At 39.4% G+C, this 23,913-nt stretch overlaps 2 long non-coding RNA genes across 3 annotated transcripts; one reads left to right on the top strand and one right to left on the bottom strand.

The window, feature by feature from the left end:
* Positions 1–820: 820 nt before the first annotated feature.
* LOC129049147 (uncharacterized) lies at positions 821–17,597 on the bottom strand. Of its 2 annotated transcripts, none has more exons than XR_008511975.1 (4): positions 17,488–17,597; positions 4,844–4,921; positions 3,102–3,419; positions 821–1,671 (listed from the first exon to the last, which is right to left on the bottom strand). It is a non-coding gene; the product is annotated as an uncharacterized LOC129049147 (long non-coding RNA). The 2 variants fall into 2 exon arrangements; XR_008511976.1 differs by having other exon boundaries at positions 4,844–4,926; positions 17,488–17,594.
* Positions 17,598–18,987: 1,390 nt separating this feature from the next.
* On the top strand, positions 18,988–22,670 carry LOC112135729 (uncharacterized). The gene is made up of 3 exons (XR_002916956.2): positions 18,988–19,092; positions 21,327–21,438; positions 22,144–22,670. It is a non-coding gene; the product is annotated as an uncharacterized LOC112135729 (long non-coding RNA).
* Positions 22,671–23,913: the final 1,243 nt, after the last annotated feature.

Genomic DNA, 23,913 nt, shown 5'->3' with positions numbered 1-23,913 from the left:
ACATAGGGAGGCCCTGTCCCTACAAAAAAATTTTTGAAAAATTAACTGGGCATGGTGGTGCATGCCTGTAGTTCCAGCTACTCAGGAGGCTGAGATGGGAGGACTGCTTGAGCCCAGGAGGTCGAGGCTGCATTGAGTTGTGATTGCACCACTGCACTCCAGCCTGGATGACAGAGAGAGAGAGAGAGAGAGAGAGAGAGAGACCCTGTCTCAAAAAAAAAAAAAAAAAAAAAAAAAAAAAAAGCATAGGATAGTTATCAATCAAGGCATATCTACATAAGCTGCCAGTGATTATTTCACCACAAAACTTCAAACAAAGATATGCTTATAACTGTTCTTTGTTCAAGGACTTTAGCCTAAGATAGTTCTTTAGCCACAACATAATTATCTTTATACAATACTTTCCCTTGCAAATAATTTCAAAACAGCAGACTGCTTGCTGTAGGGACTTCTCTTACTGCTTAAGAAATTCATCAGAAAAGTAGCCATTCAACAATTGTGGAGACTATTTAAAAATGTTTTTCACCAAAAAACACTGTAAAGGAACACTTTGAGAGTAATGTTAGTTTTCCATAAAATAAAACAAACATATCAATTTTCTGTGAGATAGATCACACTAAAAAATAAAAGTCCACAGATTATTCCTGAATCTTATTGCACCCCTCTGTTTTACCTTTCATCACTACAAGAACTAACAGCAGCTGAAAGAGTAGAATTGCACAACCAATTGTGTACATAAATGCTAACAAAAAGTGAAATAGCCAAAGGGTAAACCCCGGAAAGAAGAGATATCAGAGACGTGGCTAGTACACATATTAAGCAACTATACCCTGGAATGTTGATGATAATTTATTGTTTGAGGAGGCTCTTTCATGAGTCTGACAAAGATGACACTAACACTGTACTGCTGTTTATCTGGTCTTATTCACTGATGGAGCTCAAGGTCTTTTTTCACGTGCTTGAGAAGTTGGAAGCAGACACTACCTTTTTTTTTTTTTTTTGGAAGAGGAAGAAGGGAAGAAAGGTGAGAAGTTAGAGGAATCTCAGTGTTTGCAGGTTAGAGCAGAAGATGCTGGCAGCAGATTTCGTTAGCTGAAGCAGTGTGGTGTTTGACTCAGCTTGATGTGAGAAGCACCCTGTAGACGCTGCTCCACTTTTAGACCTTCTCAGGAGGTTTTCTCTTGATGGGTAGATCCCCAGGAGACTCCCAAATCATGCCATTTTGCCTCTCCTTTTGCCTGGAAAAGTCCTTATCCTCTTCTCACCTTGGGGACCTTCTGTTTTTTTCAGAGCCGCTCAAACATCACTTCCTCCATAAAGCCTGGCACAGGCTCCTCCTTTGCCTGGCACACCTCCGTGCACCCCCATGTGCTAGCATGGCTGGTTTCCAGGTGCTGGTCATATATTGTAGGTGTGTCAACCAGCGTTCCCCTCATTGTACTGCAATCAGAGATTTCCATGTCATTCTTCCACTACTCTACTGGGCAGGGCTCATGCTGGATTCCTGTTTATATGTTCACCACACAGCATATAACTTGGCAGACAGGAAGCCCAAATTTAACATAAAATAATTGAATATAAATGGAAATTAAGAAGTCTTTATTTGCATCTTGATGATGTAATTGTTTTATAAGAAAGCTTAAGTACGTGGCCTTTTAGGAAATTCTAAACCTGAATATTGATGGAGAGATTAAAAAATTAATTTTAAAGTGAAAAGTACTAATTATAGTGGCATTATTATTAGGTGCTTCTTGAAGAAAAATTCTGAATTCCAAAAGTTAAAGAAATATGGGATTAAGCAAAATTAAAAATGACATATTTAAACTCTAGATTTTGCCAGAGCCTAGTAGATATGTGTGTTTTGTTTTCTTACCTAAATCCTAAATTCTTCGAGGGGAAGGAGATTTTTAATTCTATTTTCCAACAAGTAGGCACAGTGCTTGATACACAGTTAATGTTCAGTAAATGTCTACTTGACATCACACACACACACACACACACACACACACACACTTCACCACACATCTTGAGAATCGTTAGGAAGCCTAGCATTATTTTTGGCTAGGGTATGCATAAAAAGACATCAGCTTTTCATTTAATACCACCAATATATAGTTAATTCATGAGTAAGAGAAGTGTCATGGTCTGTGAATGATTTGGGGTCTGTGCTCCCAAATTCCTGGAAGCTCAGTGACTACAATTAGAGAAACACAACCTCAAGGGTGTTTTTTCAATATGGATCTTACATTTGCTTTTATGTTTACATTTTTAGAAATGCTGTAGCTGTGACTGTTCTCAGAAACTAATGCCATGTGAATTTGCCTCTAGTTTCATGAATGATTTCAGATGTGAGAACTTCTCCAGAAAACCTGCTTTCTCTATCTGGGTGAGGAAAAGAGAGAGAAAATACAATAATTTCTCTTGTGTAGTACTGACTTCCTCTGTGGCCCCAGAGAAGACATTTGAACTTTCTTCTTTAGTTCCTCCAGCTGTAAAATGGAACTAATAATGACTAATAATGTATTTCACAAGGTAACAGTGAGGATTAAAGTAGTCAGTGTTTCAAGGCGGTAGGCCCCAAGTATGAAATATTTGTATAATGTCAAACTCTGACCAATGTTTTTCTATTAGATTGGGTTTTCAAATCCCCTAACTTCATTTAAACAGCCAAGTCAAATGACTTGCAAGCAAGGTGCCATATTTCTATGTTAATAATTCCATTTTTCTGACAGAGAAGTTTCTGGGAAACAATAGCATTTGGCATTAAGATAAACAATGTAAATTCTTATCCCAGCTATACTGCAACTGTAGGCAGACCTCACAATTTCTTTGCTTCTCTTTTTCCTTTCAGGTCTGAAAGCAAAGTATCTGTGCCTGACTCTTACAGGATTGTGAAAAGTAAAGAGGTTAACATATGGCCAATGCTTTAAACTCTGTGGTGAAGATGCCAGAGAGTAATATTCTACAGATGGGAAAACTGAGTCCCAGAGAAGCAAACAGTCTGACTTAAATCATGTGACAAGTGAGTATCAGGAAAAACACTCAATACTCTGGATTATAACCAGTTATTTTGGCCTTATGGCTTCCTAAAGAAACAATACCTATAGAGGCAGAGTTTTCCCTTCCCACTTTCACGAGAGTTGGCTTTCTTTCACCTGTTGAGATAGCTTTTGCTTCCTTCTAAAACTGGAGCACTTTTTTTTTTTTTTTTTTTTTTTTTTGCTGAGTTTTCTCTCAGCAAAGAAGAGGAGGTGGCTAGAACTTGTTGCCAAGGAAAAGAGCCTGATTAGAGTGTCCAATTGAAGACTTCTTATTGGCTGCCAAGAACACTGTCACATGGCTTGTAGAAATAAATCAAAGTCTCGAGAGGAGGCCAGAAAGTCAAAGAAATGCTGTTAAATCTTGAGTCCTGTATGATGCTGAAGAAATAAAGGGAAAATATAGGGTGTAAATTGAGTTGTAATTCCAACCAAGTCAAGGCAGTCAGTTGTGATGGCCAAACAACAGATGCATGAAGGCTTTAAAGGACAAAAAATGTTAAAGACTCTGGCTGCTACCCAAACACCCTTGCCACTGAAATCAAAGAGTCCAATATTCTTGCAGAGACAAAATCTTAAAGACAAAGCAGCAGACTCTCCTGGCTAAAAGGGTTTGCAATGGATATATTGCCAGTAATCTTAAACCCACTCAGCAGAGACTGAGTAGGCTTGGGAAGCAAACAGGTTTTGTAGAATGATGAATTTTGTATAATGCCTAACATATTCTTGGCACTCAATGGCCTCATTATTATTCCTTCAAGTATTAGGTATGTAGCATAACAGTATATGAACACAGGACTCCCTGGGTGGAGAAGAAAAGAAAGTGGCATGATTTCTTCAAGTTTTCCCTGCTGGTTCCACCTCTGGGGGTCTGGGCTGAAAGGACAGGGAAAGTCAAAAAATAATATCTGACATCCTTTTAGTGCTTTCCATACCCCAGGCCCTGTGCTAAATTTATATGCATTATCTCTTTTTTGTTGTTTTGTTTTGTTTTGAGAGAGTGTTTCGGTCTGCCGCCCAGACTGGAGTGCAGTGGCATGATCTTGGGTTACTGCAACCTCCGCCTCCTGGATTCAAGTGATTCTCCTGCCTCAGCCTCCTGAGTAGCTGGGATTATAGGTGTGAGCCACCACATCTGGCCTATATGCATTATCTCATTTAACCAACATAATAATTCTATCAGGCTTATAAGCTATATTTTTTAAGATGAGAAAATGGGCTTAGATAACTTGAAAGGTAGCGTAGTCACTAGGAGCTTGTGCTCTGTGGCCAGACTTTGTGTGTTTGAATCCCAGGTCCTCCAATTCTGAGCTGTGTGACATTGCGCAAGTGACTTAATTGCTGTCTCGTGTATAAAATGGTGTGAAAATAAGTACTTATCATCATTGTGATAATTAACTAAATTAATAGACTCAAAGCCTTGAAAAGAGTACCCAGCACACAGTAAGTACTTGATAAATTACTTGGTGAATGCCAATCAAGATTATAAACACAATTAAAAATAGTGTAGTGGCAGACCTGGGCCTAGAACTCAGGTCTCTCTGAAGCCGGCGACTTTTCCCTCACCCTTTCACTCTACTACCTATAGAAGGAAAAGAGAGAGGATGTGGCCGGGAAAGGCAGAAGCAATGTTCTGAAGCAATTTCTAGCTGCTCAGCAAAGGAGAGCACCAGAAAGGGAATTTCTTCCACATTCCACCCCTGGCCCATTCTCATCCTCACTGATTGTATTTATTTTATTTTTATTATTTCCAATTGCTATCACTGAAAGCCAAAAATAAGAGTAGCACAACAGTGCATCCTTACTTTTGTGCTGTCTTGTTAATGCTGTCCGTTAGCGGTATATCCTTCCTACCGATTCTTGCCTGTCCTTTGCATCCAATGCTTCTCTTGCCAAAAAGAGAAAAGAAAGATGGTTTTCCTGATGTTTCTCATGAGCAAATAGCTTCAGAGGGAAATATCATCAATTCTATTCAGGATTTTAAAGGCATGGGCATTTAGATGTTGAAAGGGCACTGTCTAATGCAATTTTCTTGACATAACCCTTTGGACTTGGCTTCAGTTTTGATGAAACCCACAGGAAAGCTCTCATCAGCGGCTTGGACAGACAGCTCTTCTCTCACAGCCCTGCCGGATCGTCTGCACAGAGAGTGGAGGATGAATCACGTCCTCTTATGCTTGCAGCTACCAGCGGTACTCTGGTGGCAGCAAAGTCCAAGGCTCTCTGTAAGACTCCAAGTAAGTTGGAGGTCCCACATCTGTTACAGAGGGAGTGTAAAACTCATGCTACCAGTTTAGAGGACTAAGGCAGTTATTAAGATTTTTATTTTAATAATGATTTAATTTTTTTAAACTCAGGACCATAAGAAAATTTTCACATGAATGTATTTAGAAGGTTTTCAAGTTTTAATGCAAGAAATTCAATGGATTCAGTCCTGCTGTCAGGCTTCAGCTGAGATCACATCCTCTTTGATTCTCCAGTATGGGCTGAGAAACACCCTTATGGGAGTCTGGCTGTTAAAATGATACAGGCAAGGGCCTGCCCAGCAGTTGTTGGAATGTCTTTCCTGGGGCCAGAAGCATCTTGTTGTTCTGCTGCAGATGGTTACCACTTTGCCTCAGCCCCCACAGGTTAAAGACCCAGCAAAGACCTCCTACCTGTTGGGTAGGAAACCTGGACTTACAGGTTTGAGTTGCCAAAGGGACACCAATTTGGACACGCTGTGATTATTTCTATATTTACAGCCCAGCCTCCAGAACGGATGGGTAATGCTTTAATTTTCTGGAAGAGGTTACATTCAAAAAGTGAACTCCTCAAGGACCTTCTTAGTTCAGCCAGTGGTCAGTTGTACTATCTAGTCTTCTTTGTGCTTTTTGCAAAAGTATGTATTGACTGGATATAAATTAATATGTGTTAATGATACAGGAAATAGAAAGAAATTATTTAGGCGGATAGTGAGGGTAAGAGCATCCTTGGCAAGGCTTTCCTTTTAACACAAAGCAACCCCCAAATCATTTCTTTTCTAACAAAGGGCAGCCTGAAAAATTGAGCTGCAGACACAGATAAGCAAGCTGGAAGCTTGCACAGGTAAATGCCAGCAGCTGTGCCAACAAAGTAGGGCTACCTGGAAGCCAGGTATGTTCAACATGGAGTCTTCATCTTCCCTTTTCTTTGTCACCACCTGTGCAGTAAAGAACCAGGCAACATGGCACCGGTGAGGTAGATAAACCATCTGCATAATAAAAGATTAGGGTGCGGCGGTCCACTTCTTTGTGCACTATGCAAATGGCACACCTGGTCCAACTAATCTTTTGTGCCCTGTGTAAATCAGACACGGCCTCCTCAAGCTCATCAATAAAACCTGCATTTCACTATGGAAGTGGCAACCTGTTTTTCCAGGACCTCTCTTTCTGCAGCAGAGAGAGCTTTTCTCTTTCTTTTGCATATTAAACTTCCACTCTGAACCTCACTGTGTGTGTGTACACATCCGTCCTAGTTTTCCGTGGCCATCAGACAATGAATCTTGGGTATTTACCCCAGACAAATGACAATGCTTCACTAATGTTGGAGCAAACTGACCCCACATTTTATGCATGGAGTCCAGGAACTTAGCCTTCCCTGGCAGACCACAGAGAACACTGAGAGAATCTGCGGCACAGAGTCCAGGGATGTTTAGACTCCATTACCCATCTACCCCCAACATGGCCAATGTTTACTGGAACAAACCTGGGAGCTACTCAATGTTTTCACTTTAGAAACTTTGTTGGAAGTGTTTCAATGGCTCAAGGTTGGCTGCACGATTTCCTCAGGCCTTGAACAGACCTGTTATCTACAAATTCAGCATGTTCTACCCAACATCTAGAATCATTTAGTCCAAACTCCTGCCCAGTGGGGAAATCTCTTCCACAATAATTCTGATACTGAATATACCCCAGGGCAGCACTCACTATGCACAGGGTTTGAGAGAATAAATAATCTTTACACTGGATCAAAGCTTCTTAAGTGAAAAATGATAAAAATGTGAGGTTGATTCATCAATCCACTGTTAATTCCAGGCTACTATCCAATTTGCTAGTATGTTTGATCTGGCTTGCTTTTCTGCTGTCTTTATAAACGCCTCTTTAGAGCTGGGAGTATGTGTGGAATTATATTTATGTTAATTTTCATACTTCGTAGTAAGCTCAATCAAAGAGTTGTTTTTTGCTTGAGAGAAGTTGAAACTAACAATCTAAATGAAAGAATAGAGTCATCTATGCATTTTTCTTATGCACGCTGTTGTCACTCCCATTCTTGCTAGTGGGCAAAATTTATGATCGGAGGCTACTAAGGTTTCCTAATTAGCAAGCCACTTCTTCCCATACCTTTTTCTCCTAGAAGTGTGAAAAAGTCACTTTACATGCTGTTGGAAAAATGTCTATTTGTCCCATAGAGAAGTTCGCCAAAACCTATTATCTGTTGAATAACCAAGACTTGTCTAAGGTAAAATTGCGTTCCAAAACATTTGGTCTCAATCAGAGACACACTTGTGCTCATTTGCTTAAAACTGGGTGCAAGTTTTCAGGATATTTGAATGGAGGCTTCTGTATTATCATCCAAGCTATTATTGGCTTCTCTCATGTCCCTAGATCTTTAAGTATTCATCTTTGATTTAGACATTGGCAATTCTCACCCTAAAAAGAAAATGTTTTAAAACTGTTTTTCCTATCAATGGGTGATATATCATGTAGCCCATTTCCCCGTGAAAACAATGCTGCTAGTCAGAGTTTCTCTTTGTTCCAGGTTTTTCACGTTAACGTGGTCTGCGTAGTAAAATTGTTACTAGTGAAGGGGGTGCCAGATTTGTGGCACGGCCCATAACACACGTACATTAGTGAGACCACACACAGGTCAAAAAGATAAAGGCACGCATTGCTTTTGAGCAATGACCCGTGTGCCAAAAATGAGGTTTCACCTACAAGAGACCAGAAGAATGTAAGTGTTTTAGTCTCAGGGAATCAAGAGTTTCGTTTTTTGTTCTAGTCTATGTTTTAAAAGGATGATAGGACATTATTTAGCCCCTTTGATTGTTCTTGTTTCACTATTTGCAACTGAAAAAGAAAAAAAAAATGCCTTCTTCCTCCCTCCGGTAGCCACTATAAGAAGTGCAGCGACACAGTGAAGGGCTAGGAACTTTGGCTGGTGGGCCATACTGGCTGGGCTCACTTCTGCACTCCTCACTGTGTAACTTAGAGTCTCAGTTTTCTGTAAAACAAGAACAATAGCTGCAACTACTTCATGAGGTTGTTGTGAGAATTAGCTGAAATAATACAGGTGCTCAGCACAGTACATGGACCCTAGTAGGGTTTCAATTGCTATTGTTACAGTAAAATGTTATTATAATAACATCAATATGCTCCGTAAATTAAATTGCATAAAATGTGGCATCAATTTGCCCCAAAATTAATAAATATTAATATATTCTTAGTCAATCTGTACTGTTGCAAAAAGCACAAAGAAGATTAGATAGTACAACTGACCACTCGCTCTATGAGGAGGTCACCTCTTGAAGACATCCTGTTCCAGAAAATCAAAGAGTCACCCACCCGTTCTCCAGCTCTTTATAGGGGTTGGGCTGGAGTATAGGTACAATCACTGTGTGTGCAAATTGACTTAATTAGGGAGGGGAGGCATTATTCAAGGTGTTACTTGTTCAGTTATTAAGGTTGTTGTCTCAAACCTGCTTTTAACCTTTCTAGTCAGTGACTGTTAACCCTGGATGCACATTAGAATTACCCAAGGAGCTTTAAAGACATAGTGATATCTGGTCCAAGATAGGAGCAGCAAAATATAATTACTCAGACTTGAATTCAGATCCTGTTACCATCATTTTTTAGCCATGTGACCTTTGACAAACTATTAACCTCTCTGTTGCCTGATCTGGGATGGGTGGCAGGCGGTGGGCGTCATTGTAGGGACTAAACCATTCATTTAAAGCTCTGGGCACACGTCTTGGCATGTAGCAGGCATCCAGTAAATACTTGTTATTAGAAACCTGTTTTCTTTGAAGACCTCAGCCCAAAGGATCCCCCACCTCGACTGAACTCAGTTATGAAAATTTTACCTTGAAATATAGTCTTGGGCAAAAACTAATGAAGGTTTCTTATTTTACGAATGAGAAAACTAAAGCACAAAAGAGTTGTTCAAAGTTACACGGCTAATAATAAGCTAGAACCTGAACCCAGGTCTCCTAATTCCTTGACAATTGTTTTTCTTCCTATTCCATAGTTCTTAATCACATAACCCCAGAAGCCTCAAATTCTGGCCCTGGATACCAGCGTCAGCCTCATATTTTTCCAGTCCCTTCCAGCCTTAGCTTTGTGGTGCAGCAACACCAAATTGCTGTTTTCTGATACTCATAATTACTGTTTCTCACCTATTTGCCTTGGCTTATGTGATCATCCCTGCCCTGCCTGAAATGCTCTCCTTGCCTTGGTTTTCTAGCAACTACACTAACTTCTGCTGCTGACCATCAATGATTAACTGCCAGAGCAATTGTCTTCCCATTGTAAACAGTTAGAAATGAGACAAACCGTCAGACATCGGACAAGATTTTAATTCCTGTGAGTAGGAAAATAAATGTGATGAGCCCTGTGATTGCCACACCTTATACCTGGAAGCAGTTTCCAGGATACTACCCATGGTGGAATAACCAAAACAGCCCAGTGGTCTTGCTAAGTTGAAGAGACAGAGTTTAAAGTCTGGGGAGACTGAGGAGGCTAGAATTTGCAGGGCAGATTACCAGAAAGAGGAAACTAGATAGAAAGGAAGCTCTGGAGATCTGCAGAGCACTTACCCCATGTCTTTCGATGAGTTTTATTGATCTGCACGTGCTCGTGAAGACACTATGAAGACTGCGGTGAAGAACTCCCTGAAAGCACAGGCTGAAAAATACCTAGAGCTTACAGAGGACTGGGAATACTTCATGTTTCTACCAGCCTGAGTGAAGAAACCTCAAAATACATAGTGCATTGGGTGAAGTCCTCAGATGTGCCATGCCTTAGTAGTGGAGTAAATTAGTCCTATAATAAAAGCTGCTCTGGAACCACCATACAAAATGTAAAAATGAGGCTTTCATGAATCAAACTGATCTGCCACAAAATCCAATGTTCTTTAAAGAAGAGAATACAATCCAGCACCCAACAAAATAAAATTAACAATATCTGTAATTCAAATAGTAATTTGTAGATATACCAGAAAGTGTAAAAATGTGACTTTTAACAAGAGAGAAATTAATCAGTAGAAATAGATCAAGAAACGACAGAGATAATGGAATTAGTAGCAAGGACCTTAACAAAGTTTACCGTATGCTTAAGGACGTAAAAGAGAACATAAACACTATGAATAGGGAATAAAAGATATTAAAAAGACCCAAATAAAACTTATAGAGATGGAAATATGAAATAAAAAATAAGCTGGACAGGATTACCAGCATCTTATATGATGCAGAAGAAAAAGTCACTGTACCTGAAGACATAGCAATAGTAACTATCCAAAATGAATCACAGGTTAGAAAAAAAAAAAAGGCCAGGCACAGTGGCTCATGCCTGTAATCCCAGCACTTTGGGAGCTGAAGAGTGGATCACTTGAGGTCAGGAGTTTGAGATTGGCCTGGCCAACATAGAGAAACCCCATCTCTACTAAAAATACAAAAATTAGCCAGGCATGGTGGTTGGTGCCTGTAATTTCAGCTATTTGGGAAACTGAGGCAGGAGAATTGCTTAAATATGGGAGGTGGAAGTTGCAGTGAGCCAAGATTGTGCCATTGCACTCCAGCCTGGGTGACAGAGTGAGACTCCATCTCAAAAAAAAAAAAAAAAAAAAAAAAGACTAAAAGCAAACACACACATACAGAGAGCCCCAGTGAACTCTGGGATCTTATAAAGCCATGCAACATATGTGTAATTGGAGTCTTACAAATGTGATGTGGGTGAAACAGAAACACTATTTGAAGATGTAGTGGCTGAAAATTATACAAATTTTATAAAAAATGTAAACACATAGATTCAAAAGGCTCAACAAACTCCAAACAGCAGTAATATTAAAAAAAATCACACTAAGGCACATCATAGTTAAATTTCTGAAATTAATGCCAAAAAGAAAATCTAAATCACAGCCAGGGAGAAAAAGATGCATTATGTACAGAGATATAAACTTGAGAATTATAGCAGACTTCTCGTCATAAACCATGCAGGGCTAAAGACAATGGAAGGTCATCTTTTAAGTGCTGGAGAAAAACAAACAAAAATCTGCCAGCCTGGAATTCTATACCTACTGAAGATATTTTTTTAAAGATAAAGGCAAAATAAAATTTTTTTCAGGTCAACAAAAGGCGTGTGATCGTTAAGAAATGTTAAATGTTCTTTTAGCAGAAAGAAAATGATACTAGATGGGAATTTGGACCTACAGAAAGAGATAAAGAGCACTTAAATGGTAAATATGTGAGTAAATATTTAAAAAATGGGGTTTCCCCTCATTTTTCATCTCTTTTGCATTTATTCATCCCTCTAGGAAGAAATCCTATGCTTCTTTACCACCTCTTCTTAGGTCAGGAGTGACAAACTCAACTCTCTACACAGGCTTAGATTGATAAGGTAAATGAGTAAAGTCTGTGTATGCTTATAAGGAATAGTGGGAACAGTCACAAACTGTAGAGTGCATGTCTCATTTAAAAGGGGTATCCATTACTCAACTTCAGTTTCTAGTTGCTGGGAGGGAATTGAGCCAAACTCTTCCTTTATTTAAATGTAGCAATTAATTTAAATCAACCAAAACCCAAAACTACTCCGTGGACTATAGTCAGCTGTTGGGCCACTAGGGTGCAATCATAATTTCAGGTATTCTTCACTTGTGCCCCTCATAATCTCAGAGCACTGGAGAAAGGTTTAAGAGTTAAGCACTTTGACCAAAATTTTAGTGGAGTACTCGGTATTTGCATCAAAAAATAATTTGGTTTACTTTGTTTAATTCAGTTGATAAGTTCATGCTATTCCTAATGTAAAAAAGTTCTGTGAGAGTCCCATGTGGGTTAAAGCAATGTGGTACTTTGGTAGCTACAGCCTTACTTCAATGCCTTTATTTTTGTAATAGATGAAGAAACCACAAAGCATGTCCCGCAGCTTCCCTAGGAAGTACCTCTCGTAATGTAATTTCACAGCGATGCATCTGTCACTGGGAAATTTTCTGTCCGAACATGAATGATGAAGGTTTAGGTAGGGATCTTTCTTTTTTTTTTCTTACAGTCCTTACAGGTCTTTTTTTTTTTTTAAAACACCTATTATGCCATGAATTCATAGGGAATAGTTTCCAGCAGCTCAGGCTCCTTCCCATTGGTTCTCACAAAGTGTGCTTCTCTGGGTGGAGCAGGCTGGGGCTTCAGTTGAACCCAGGTATCTTTCTCTTTGTCTTCTTTCTTTTTCTGATCATTTTCCTTCTCGCGTTTCAGGAACCTATCTCGGCTTTTAGAGTGCTTAATGTGCTCAATATGCACATTAATTCTCTTGACAAGAATCTTGCCCTTAACTCGTTTGTTTACAACAATGCCAACAGCATGCTGGGTAACATTGTAGACTTCCAGTTTTGCCATGGTGACACTTGTGGGGCATTCCTTTTTGAACAGTACCCATTCTCTTATGTCTACAATATCACCTTTCTTATAGATTCGCATATACGTGGCCAAAGGAACAACTCCATGTTTTCTAAAAGGCCTAGAGAACATATATTGGGTGCCTGTCTTCTTTCCCTTTGTATTCGTCATTTTGGTGAATTACTGGAAGATGGTGGTTCTGGCTGAAAGGGGGATCTTTCTTTTTATTGCTTCCCAGGCTTGCTTTCCTTCCCACTTCCTCCACCTGCTCCTATCCCTCCACCCTGGACTTCACTTCATTCTGCGCACCTCGTCTCACCGTTAAAAAATCAAATTGACAGTTCAATGTTTTGGAAGCTGCCTCAATGCTCAAATGAGTAAAAATAAAATATTGATGGCGATCAACATATTGAATTCTTTATTATGTCCCAGGTAAATGACATCATGTCACTTAATGCTCACAATAATCTGATACAAGAGTACTTAAAACAATCTCCATTTCACAGATAAAAACACTGAAGCTCAGGGTTTCACAGCTCATAGGTTCTGAAATCGGACTTTGTGTTCTTACTTTCTGCATCCTTGCTCCTCAAAGTATTGTCAACTGAAAGTTTACTAGAAAGGTAGTATCTCAGGGCTCACCCCAGACAACTGAGTCAGAACCTGCATTTTAGCAAGATCTCCAGGTTATTCATGGGCACATTCAAGTTTGAGAAGTCCTGTTCTACACTGCACCACATCTTTCTGGGTGTGCTTCCTGATAGTGCCCATCCACCACTTGCCTGGAAGCCCCCACACACTTCCCAGTGTGCCCAACTTTCTCTCAAGAGTGATTTATGCAGCAAGCCTTTGCTGGTGGAATTCCATTGTGTTGACTTAAACACTCACCCCGAGATCCCTCCCTTCTTCCTACTCTCAATCCATCATCATGTCTCATTTTCTATTTTTGGACACAGCTCAGGGACATGAAGAGGGAGGGCTGGGCTTGCGGCCCTGGAGGGTTGCCTGACCAATAATTTCTCCCAGTGGCTGCTTCTGGCCCTGTGTGGGCCATAGAACAGTGCTATGGGTGGGAAAGCAGGAGAAGCTTCATAGGAAATACCCATCAAGCAAAACCTTTGGCGGAACTGAAGCCATGGAAGTTGTTATGGGTACAGAGGTCCATGGATGCTGGCAACTTTATTAAAGCTTATTTTCACATTGATATCACTCACAAGCAAAAGTCTGACCACTACATACACTCGAATGAGTCCAAAAGGCTGTGGAACTGAGTTATTATAAAAATGGGTTCTCAAAATACTGTATAAAGTCGAAGTTGTTGGATAGTCAGTGAAAACTAATTTTTTCAGTTAAAATAGCTCATACACATTGGCTTTGAAATGGCAGAGGTGACAAAGGATGGTCTTATGATGTCATTCCAAGGCCCATGATGATAATAAACTATTTACTTATTTTTTCTTCTTTTCAAGAGGTAGGGTGTCTCCAAGCTCTCTCCTTGCCATTTCTCTCTTTAGAAACCTTTTGTATTTGTCACCAGGCTTCGGTGGGGGTCTGAGTTAAGCAGAAAAGGCTGCTGTAGAGAGAGATGAGAGGAATTCTTTTCTCCTGAGACATGGCCAGTTGGGGCAGAATGCTGGTGCAGAGACCAAGTTTTCTGCCAACAGAATAGAGCATGGAACTGTAACAAACTCTTTAATGTTGTTGTAACTTTATTTTCCACTTTAAAGTAATAGAAATTCTTCCTAGAAATAATGCTGTTTAGTAGAGACAGCATGGCATAGCTGACTAAAGCCATATCTTTGAGCACTTGCCAACCTTTGTAGTAAAGGGACATTTTTCATGAGGCTCCTGCATTCACAACATCAGGAAATTATGGAAATGTCTTTATCACAGAATCAAAGTGCTCAAAGGGGGCGCTGTAAGATCATTTTATATATTTTGTTCTTCAAAGACAGGCAGACATCCTAATTTTTTACAGAGATGAGAGGCAGTGAGGTATAATGAAAAGAATAAGGCTTTAGGCTGATGCCAATCTTGAAATGCATCTTAATTCTATTATTTATTAACAAGACTTTGGGGGAATTGTTCAACTTTTCTGATTTTTAATATTCTTATATTTAAAAATAAGAAAAAAGACACTTTTGTCTTTTGATCCTGAAAACATGCCTGCAAGTTGATTGTAAGATAGTGAAACAACAGATTTAATATAAAAGGGGCAAGAGATCCTGTTTTGATATAAGTCTTGCTTTTTAGACACAGTAGTTGAATGATTAGAATTCTAGCATCTCACACACATTCTCTAATTTTATTTTTCTTTGTAACGGAATGTATAGTCAACATGCTTAAGTGAGCACCTGGCTGAGGTTAGAGACATCACTTTTAATATGTCTAATAATTATTATTCTTTTCTGTATTATATGAAGTTCATGATACTCCTGTTACTAGTATTTAAACCTTTATTATTCTATTTTCACTATTTTTAATAGAAAAATTATAACAAATTACAGTAAAATATTCAAATAATTGCACAAATATTAATCTTTGTTTGGATCACTGAATTCACAGAAGTTATTTCTTAGGGGTAGTTATTGTTAATTACTGTTGTTACAAACAAATTCCAAATCTCACTGATTTAGTTTAATTTTTTTCTCGTAAAAAGTCCAGTCCAGTGGACTTTGGGAGGCTGAGGCAGGAGGATCACTTGAGCCCAGGAGTTCAAGGCCAGCCTGGACAACATAGCAAGACCCTGTCTCTACAAAAAATTAAAACATTTCCCAGGCATGGTGGCACACACCTGTAGTCCCTGCTACTTGAGGCTGAGGTGGGAGGATCACTTGAGGCCAGGAGGTAGAGGCTGCAGTGAACCATGACCATGCCACTGTACTCCAGCCTGGGCAGCAGAGGAAGACCCTGTCTCTAATCTATAGATTAGATAGATAGATAGAGAGATAGAGAGATGATAGATAGATAGATAGATAGATAGATAGATAGATAGATAGATAGATAATGACAGAGAGAGAGTCCACTGGGGCTGATCTTGCTTGGGCAGCTCTTCTTTAAGTTGCCAGACTCAGGTGTCCTGGCATCTTCCCTCAGAGACTCTGTTATCCATCAGGGCCTCCCCGGGAGGCCTGTGCTGGGTCTGCTTTATTCAGCAGCCAATAAGCAAAGAGAGGGATTCTCACATCCCCTCCCCATCCCCTTCACCCTCCTCCCTTTCCCTCCCCCTCTCCATCTCCTCCTCCTCCTCCTCTTCCTCCTCCCCCTCCTCCTCCTTCTTCTTCTTCTTCTTCCTTTTGAGACAGGGTCTGGCTCTGTCACCCAAGCTAGAGTGCAATGGCACAATCAGGGCTCACTGCAGCCTCCACCTCCTGTACTCAAGAAATCCTCCCACCTTAGCCCCCCAGTAGCTGGGACTACAAGTGCATGCTACCATGCCTGGCTAATTTTTGTATTTTTTGTAAAGATGGGGTTTTGCCAGATTGCCCAGGCTGGTCTTGAACTCCTGGGCTCAAGGTATCCGCTCACCTCAGCCTCCCAAAGTGCTGGGATTACAGGTGTGAGCCACCATGCTGGCCTCTCATGGGTCTTTTTAAGGGCCAGGGCTAGAAGTACACACTTGACACTTGCTTACACTTCATTGGCCATCAATTGTCACAATATGCCATCTAGATGCAAAAGGATTGGGAGATGTAGTTTTTCCATGTGCCCAGGGGAGAAACTAAATGGTTTGGTGAATCCACAGCATTGTCTGTCTAGAAACAAGGCTGTCAAACTGAATTATTAGCCAGTCAGCAGCCACTAGGGCCCTCAAAAAGTTTGTTCATCAAAACTGATGTATAAAAGCATGGTTTTAGTATGTAGTAAGCAGTGTATAGCTGTCCACACATGATATATGGAAGTTAAATGCATGACAATTGGAGATTATCTGTACATCTTATTGCGCAGTTAATGCCTATTGCTGAGATGCTGCAAAGAGTCAGTAAGATATTTATGTGAAAATGCCTAGCACAGAGTTAGTATTAACGTGCTGTTCCCTGAGCTTTTTTTAAAAAAACTAGATTATTGGCTGGGCATGGTGGCTTATGCTTGTAATCCCAGAGCTTTGGGAGGCCGAGGCAGGAGGATCACTTGAGCCCAGGAGTTCAAGGCTGCCGTGAGCTAAGATTGCACCATTGTACTCTAGCATAGGTGACAAAGCAAGACTTTGTGTCTAAAAAAAAAAAAGAAAACCCAGAAAAGGATTTTTCCACAGTCTCCTTTAATAAACTCATCTAGTGATGAATGGGTTCCAGCTAGAGTCTGCAACTTCTCATACATTGCCAAAATTGATTTTTCTACAGTTTAATCATATTTATTTTGAATGATTCTCATAGAAATAGTAAAACATCTGATCATCACTCTTCTTATACTACTGCATCAATGTCAAAGTCATCTGGCCATCTGTAAGCCTTTTCTTCTTTTGGCTCATTTAAAACTTTTTTGATATGTCTATCAGTTTTCACATACGACTCAACGTACATTAACTGCTATTTTCTTGAGGCTTTTTATGTGTGAAAACTGGGAGATTATAGTAGTTTCCTACCTGAGAAACTTGCCATTGACTTTTATTTCCCATTCAAAAATGAATATTAATTTCTCCATTGCTCTCCATCAGGTAAGAATATGTTTGTGTGAAAACACCTCAGGAAAACAAAGATTGCTTCACAAAATTCAGAATGTTAATTTATCCCAGTGGGCTACTGTTTTTGGAAAGTTATCAGCCATATCATCACAACCAAAGGTTTTAAAAGAAGTAATTTTATATGAAGAACATATGAGTGTTACCTTATCCTTTCCTTTAATCTTGTTTTCATCTTAAAAGTAGAGTTTTCCAAAACCTACTATCTTCTGGGCGTAAATCAGAATTTTCCTGAGCCTTCCTTCCTGATGTGCCCCTAGAATTCAGATCCTCATGAATCAGCAGCCACCTCATAATATGAATGCTCAAGAACAGAATGGGGAACAATGTTCTCCCAGGTCTGGTCTGAATTTGGGAGGGCTGACTTGCCTAATTTTAGAGGTGTTGTGCCCAAGAGGAACGGAGGCCGAGTTTCCTTGCTTCTTTACCAATCTACTTATCGGTTTCTGGTTCAACTCTCTTCCTTTGCTTAGTAGGTTTCTAGGTATTCTCATTTATTAATGTTAAAAATAACTTTTCAGATGAATTACTCATTTACACGTTCAAATTAAGATTTTCATTTCCAAGTTTTATCACAGCTGGCATAATGAACCATGTCAAGTTTTTAAACTATATTGTGACAACATTTAAACTCGTTATGCTTTGCCTGTGGATGTAATTAAGACAGTGTGTTTGGTATCAGTTTATTCTTAAAAAGCAAAGTAAAAGCAGATGAGGTGTATTTATAGACTCATCAGCCAATGAATGGATGAAAGAGAAAAAGAAATTAATGGGGAAATGTCAGCCAGAATGGAGGAGGGACCCACTGAGAAGTTCATTTCCAGACCAACTATTTGGAATTTAGTCCAAAGACAGCTGTCCCTTGATTTACAGTAGGGGAAAAACATGACATTGTAAGACTATTGGGCCTCAAGTTAAGAAGCAGGCAAAGAGTAACATACTTCAAATAAACTTCTGCAGTTGGGATGGGGGCCCAAGCACAATGCTTACAGTCAGGACCCTATCTGGAGGTGCATGCCTTCCTACAAAGAGTGGGGCTTAGAAAAATCTGGGAAAGAAGGAAAATCTGTAGGAAACATAGAAGCTTTGGAACTTGGTCCTGGCCACTTGAAAGCCGTTTTGATTTGAAGCCAAAGCCCCTAGGGGGTGGGGGGATAGCGGGGGTAGAGTGAAGGGGGAAGTAAACAAAAGGGCAGAAGACAAAATTGTAGTATAAAACCCCAACCCAGGGAATTCAGTTTCGAGAACCAAAAAAGAAGAAAAATGAATCGCAAAGCTTAAGGGATACAGATTCATTTCTTTGTGTTTTCTTGAGAGCTTGGGTAGTACCTTTCTTTTATTGTAAAATGAAACACAAAAGTTTTCCGACATTCTGGGGCATGCGTCTAACGTTAGACAAAGGTGAGGCACAATAAATCTGCATTGTCTTGAGTACATGAAAAAGGGCAGCATGAGGGGAGGAAATATGGTTGTTTTGGCATCCTGTTTTTAACCACCCATATTTCAGTCTGGGAGAAATGATTTGGGCCCAAGCAAAGTCCTGTGGTCTGCAACACTTCAGCTGGGGTGAGGGGGGAGAAGAAGGGAAATGGCTTCACCGGTTCTCTTCCCCAAAGCATCTAAAGGAATGTTCATTAATGATTTTTAGAAGAAATTCTTTTGGATTTTCATGGGGAGAAACCAAGAAGAGTTCTTCAGAAACTCAGATTTAAAAATTCCTTTTCTAGAGAATTAAAATATATTAATAACAGGTAAGTTTAATTCAGAAAAAAGTATATTCTCTGGGAATTCATAAAGCAATGTTTCTTTTGTTTGATGTAGGTACTTGTCTCTAGATCCTAATGTACCTGCATTTCTGAGCCATAGTTTTGCTTCTCCATATATCCCTAACCTCTTTTACTCCTTCCTCTTCCTCAGTGAATTTGACTCATGTAGTTTGTTGATGTGTGTGATAGTGAGCTCTTGGTTTAACTCTCTCTTTAGAGACAGAGAATAAGACAATATAGGAAAGGAAAAAGAAGAAAAGAAGGGAGGGAAGGAAGGAAAAGAGGAAGGGAGGAAAGAAGGGAAGAAAGAAAGGGAGGAGGGAGGGAAGGGATGGAGAGGAAGGAAGGGAGAAGGAAAGAAGAGGGGAAGGAAGGAAGAAAAAGGATCAAGACATAACAAATCCATTTGCTTCAATCATGTAATCAAACCATTCCTATTTCTGAACACTCCCTCAGCTGTGGCACATCTGGAGATACCGAGGAAATGAGTTCACAGAGCTTTGAGCTTTGTTTCTGCCGAGTTGGCTGTTCTGTTATACAGATAAGGGGTGTGTGTGTGTGTGTGTGTGTGTAATGTACATTTAATTCACAAAACAGTTACCTGACCATCCAGATGACTTTATAGTTTAGACCGAAGCTTCTCAAACTATCTGTGGCAAAGGACCAGTTTTTAAATGTCCAATCAGCCATAAACTGGTGTTTTAATCAAATGTAACAAAAATTTATTTCTAGAAAAATTAAATTTAAAAACACCCCAAATCATACCAAATGCAAGCCTCTCATATTTAATATCAGATTCAAAAGACAGGCCGGGCACAGTGGCTCACGCCTGTAATTCCACCACTTTGGGAGGCCGAGGCAGGTGGATCACCTGAGGTCAGGAGTTCAAGACCAGCCTGACCAATATGGTGAAACCCCATCTCTAGTAAAAATACAAAAATTAGCCAGGCGTGAGGGTGTCTGCCTGTAGTCCTAGCTACTCAGGAGGCTGAGACAGGAGAATCACTTGAACCCGGGAGGCCGAGGTTGCAGTGGGCAGAGATCATGCCACTGTACTCTAGCCTGGGTGACAGAGCGAGACTCCTTCTCCAAAAAAAAAAAAGACAAAAAAATTTCATGTCAGATGACTAGAAAAGTTTCTAAGTGCTCACTCTCAGTTTCGCTCAACTCATTGCAGTGTGGTGCCAATCTGCCCAGGTCCAGCACCGTCCAGGGAACACTGTTTGCATAGTACCAGTGTAGATGTTCTATAAAGAAAAGGTCTCTAAATAAAAGGAAAGGGATAACAGTTTATATTTTTTAAGTTCAAAGTTATTAACTTACTATTGAAGTATAGACAACAAGATAAATTCCAGTATTTTTCAAATAATTTCTTTTAAAGAAAACATTTAATTGCCTGGACAGTGTTGATTTTTAAAAAATCACTGAAGTGTTTGCTTAAGTAAAATAAACTATATACATGGATTATCTCTGTTATCATATGGGCCCTATTTGTATTCAAGCACAGGAAGAATGAATTGATTTTGACACAAATAGTTTTAAGAATGAAACCGTTTCTAAAATGTAAATAAGGGTATGGTATTCTGAAATGCATATTCAGCTGGTTGACGTGACATACACATTCTTGCATGCCATGTTATTTTTTTTCAGCTCATCGTTCTTTACTCAAATGTAATGAACTAATGTAGACCATTGCCTAATTTAATGTTGACTGAAGTAGTTTGAATTCACATATTGGGTTGAAATGGCCAGGAATATTGTAGAGCACTGAAAAGACTCTAAGTGAATTGCGTGTTTTCATTTTGAACCGTAAGATATTTACCAATTCCCACTGATCTCAAGTTGCCCTAACGAACTTTCCACACAGAGGCTAATAGAATTTATGTCCCTAAAAGCAGTAAGTTAAAGAAATGAAAGCCTGAGTCATAAAGAAATTCCCTGGTTATAAATGTATTATTTGTGAGAAATAGTTTATTTTTTAACAAACAAAGATGCAGAGCAGAGCTATTGCATATCATCCCCACATGGAACAAGTGGTGAAAGGACTGTTGGGTTATGCAAATCATATTATTGTTATCATATGTTTTCCTTAGCTGCAGCTATCACAGAGAACCTTTTGGGGAGGGTATTATTTACAATGCTCTATTGGTTAAGATCTCATGTTAGGATTCTGTTTTAATAGTAGTTTATTACCATCCCATATATTTTTTTCTTTCTAGATTTGACTTTAGATAAATGTCACACTCCAGTAAAGAGACTTTAAGAATTACTCAGTAATCAAACCATGTGAATTCAATGGTCTATATGCTTGGAATCTTAAGAAATTACTGAGTAAGTAAATTTCGGATAGTGAATATGGAAAGCATTCACATATATAAACACGTAATTAAAAAATGGAACTAACATCCATTGAACAGCAATAAACTGACATGAATTGGCTGTATTGCGGCCAGCGAGAGGAGCTGGCTCTCTGATGGCTGAATTAGAGACTAGGACAGAATGTGAGAGCTGAGTAGGGGAACTTTTTGGGTGGCATGTAGCATCCAGGTGCACAAAGGTTTGGTGTTGGTGTGTGACTTCGGACACCTTGGGATGCTGAAACTTCTTAAAAGTTGGGTGCAGCACACCAACATGGCACATGTATACATATGTAAAAACCTGCACGTTGTGCACATGTACCCTAAAACTTAAAGTATAATAATAATAAAATTTTTTAAAAAGTTGACCTATTTAAATTGTTTGCCTCCCAATGGGACCCTTTGAGTGTTCCTAGATGATAGGAACCATCCAGTTTTGTCAAAACACATGCATAAATCTAAAGGGTTCTGTGCTCTGTGAGAGGCAGTTTTGTGGAGAAGACAAACAGATCCAACTGTCTCTCAGTTGGATCTGTTTTGGACCCCAGCGGGTGGTTTGCCATCTTTTGGCATGTTCTGGGTCTCTGTACACTGTTTCTGCTCCCATTCTTGCACTTGTTAATATATAGCTCCCAGCTGGTTGCTCTCTAAGTGCCACTCACAATCCATATTTCCACAGTGATGACATTGGCTGTCTCGGTTTTAGGAACTGCCAGAAATAGCCACTAACCAAGAGAAAGAGAGCAAGGACTAGCCCTGAATAATTGGTCAACAATGCTGATTTCGTTGGTTTCCTGTTCCTTTTGCTTCCTGGAAAATACAGACCTACAAAGCAAACATTGTGTGTGGGTTGATGCTACAGCATCGTCTGAACTTGGAAGGATGATCGTGGATTCTGATGCCTCGTGGTCTCACTACAGGTCTAATTTTCATGTGTTTTAGGAGTCTTGGGATTAGGTTATGAACTCTGACTCTGGGCAAATGGAAACATCAGGCGAGAATTATTTATCTCATAACATTTCTTACAAGGTATTAACTTTTGGACCATTTTGGAGAAGATGAGCAAATTCATTTCTCAAGACCAGCAGGGGTGGTTGCTATGAGCAGGCCTGGGTCAGCACATAAGACCTGCCCTTGCTGACCTAGGAAGTTTCTATATATGATGAAAATCTTTTTCAAAATCATATGATGGTAACTGGCAGGGTGTCACTAGATTATGTAGATAATGGTTTATGTTAACAACAACTATTTTGTTAAAAAGTATTTGTCGAACTTCTACTTTGTAAGAGGCCTTCTTCCAGGTGCTGGGCAGTAGTACCTCTTCATTTTACTTTGAACTCTTTCTTTGTTATTTTATTTCATTCACATTTGTAAGTTCAGCCAGAGTAAAATCTTTTCTTAACTCAAATTTTTATTTTGAATTGAGAAATAATGATTGTATATATTTATGGGGTACAATGTGTTATTTTGATATATAAAAACATTGTATATAAAATGTTGTATATAAAAACATTGCAGCATGATTATATCAAGCTAATTAACATTTTTATCACCTTACATAGTTACCATTTTTATGTAGTGAGGACATTTACAATCTACTTTTTAAAGCAATTTTGAAACGTGATACATTATTAACTGGTTGCGATGCTGTGTAACAGATCTCGAAACTTATTGCTGCAACTGAAACTTTGTGTCCTTTCACCAACATCTCCCCATTCTATTCTCCCCACCCTGCCCCTCAGCCTCTGGTAATCACCATTCTACCCTCTGTGTCCACGAGTTGGATTTTCTCAGATTCCACATATAAGTGAGATCTTGTGGTATTTGTTTTTTTGCGCCTGGCTGATTTCACTTAGCACAATGTTCTCCAGATTCACCCATGTTATTGAAAATGACAGAATTTCCTTCTTTTTAAAGGTTGAATAGTATTCCACTACATTTTTTAATTCATTTATCTGTTGATGGACATTTATGTTGATTCCATATCTTGGCTATTGTGAATACTGCTGCAATGAACATGAAGGCACAGATATCACTCTGAGGTGCTGATTTCACTTCCTTTGGGTATATACCCAGAAGTGAGATTGCTGGATGATATGCAAATTCTATTTTTGTTTTTTTGAGGTGCCTCCACGCTATTTTCCACAATGGCTATACTAACTTACATTTCTACCAACAGTGTAGAAGCGTTCCCTTTTCTCTACATCTTTGCCAACATTTTTTATCTTTTGTCTTTTTGATAATAGCTTTTCTAACAGGGATGAGATGGTAGCTCATTGTCATTTTAATTTTCATTTCCCTGATAATTACTGATGTTGAGCATTTTTCATAAGCCTACTGGCTATTTGTATGTTTTCAAATAGCAAAATATTGATCTGACTGACTGTCTCTCTTTTTTTCTCCCTCTCTCCCTCTACACCCCACCCCACACACACTCCATTATAAATAT

This window comes from Pongo abelii, chromosome 10, assembly GCF_028885655.2.
Source record: "Pongo abelii isolate AG06213 chromosome 10, NHGRI_mPonAbe1-v2.0_pri, whole genome shotgun sequence".
Classification (NCBI taxonomy): Eukaryota; Metazoa; Chordata; class Mammalia; order Primates; family Hominidae; genus Pongo; species Pongo abelii.
Note: the sequence above shows the minus strand (reverse complement) of the source record. Positions and strands in the feature narration are given on the sequence as shown.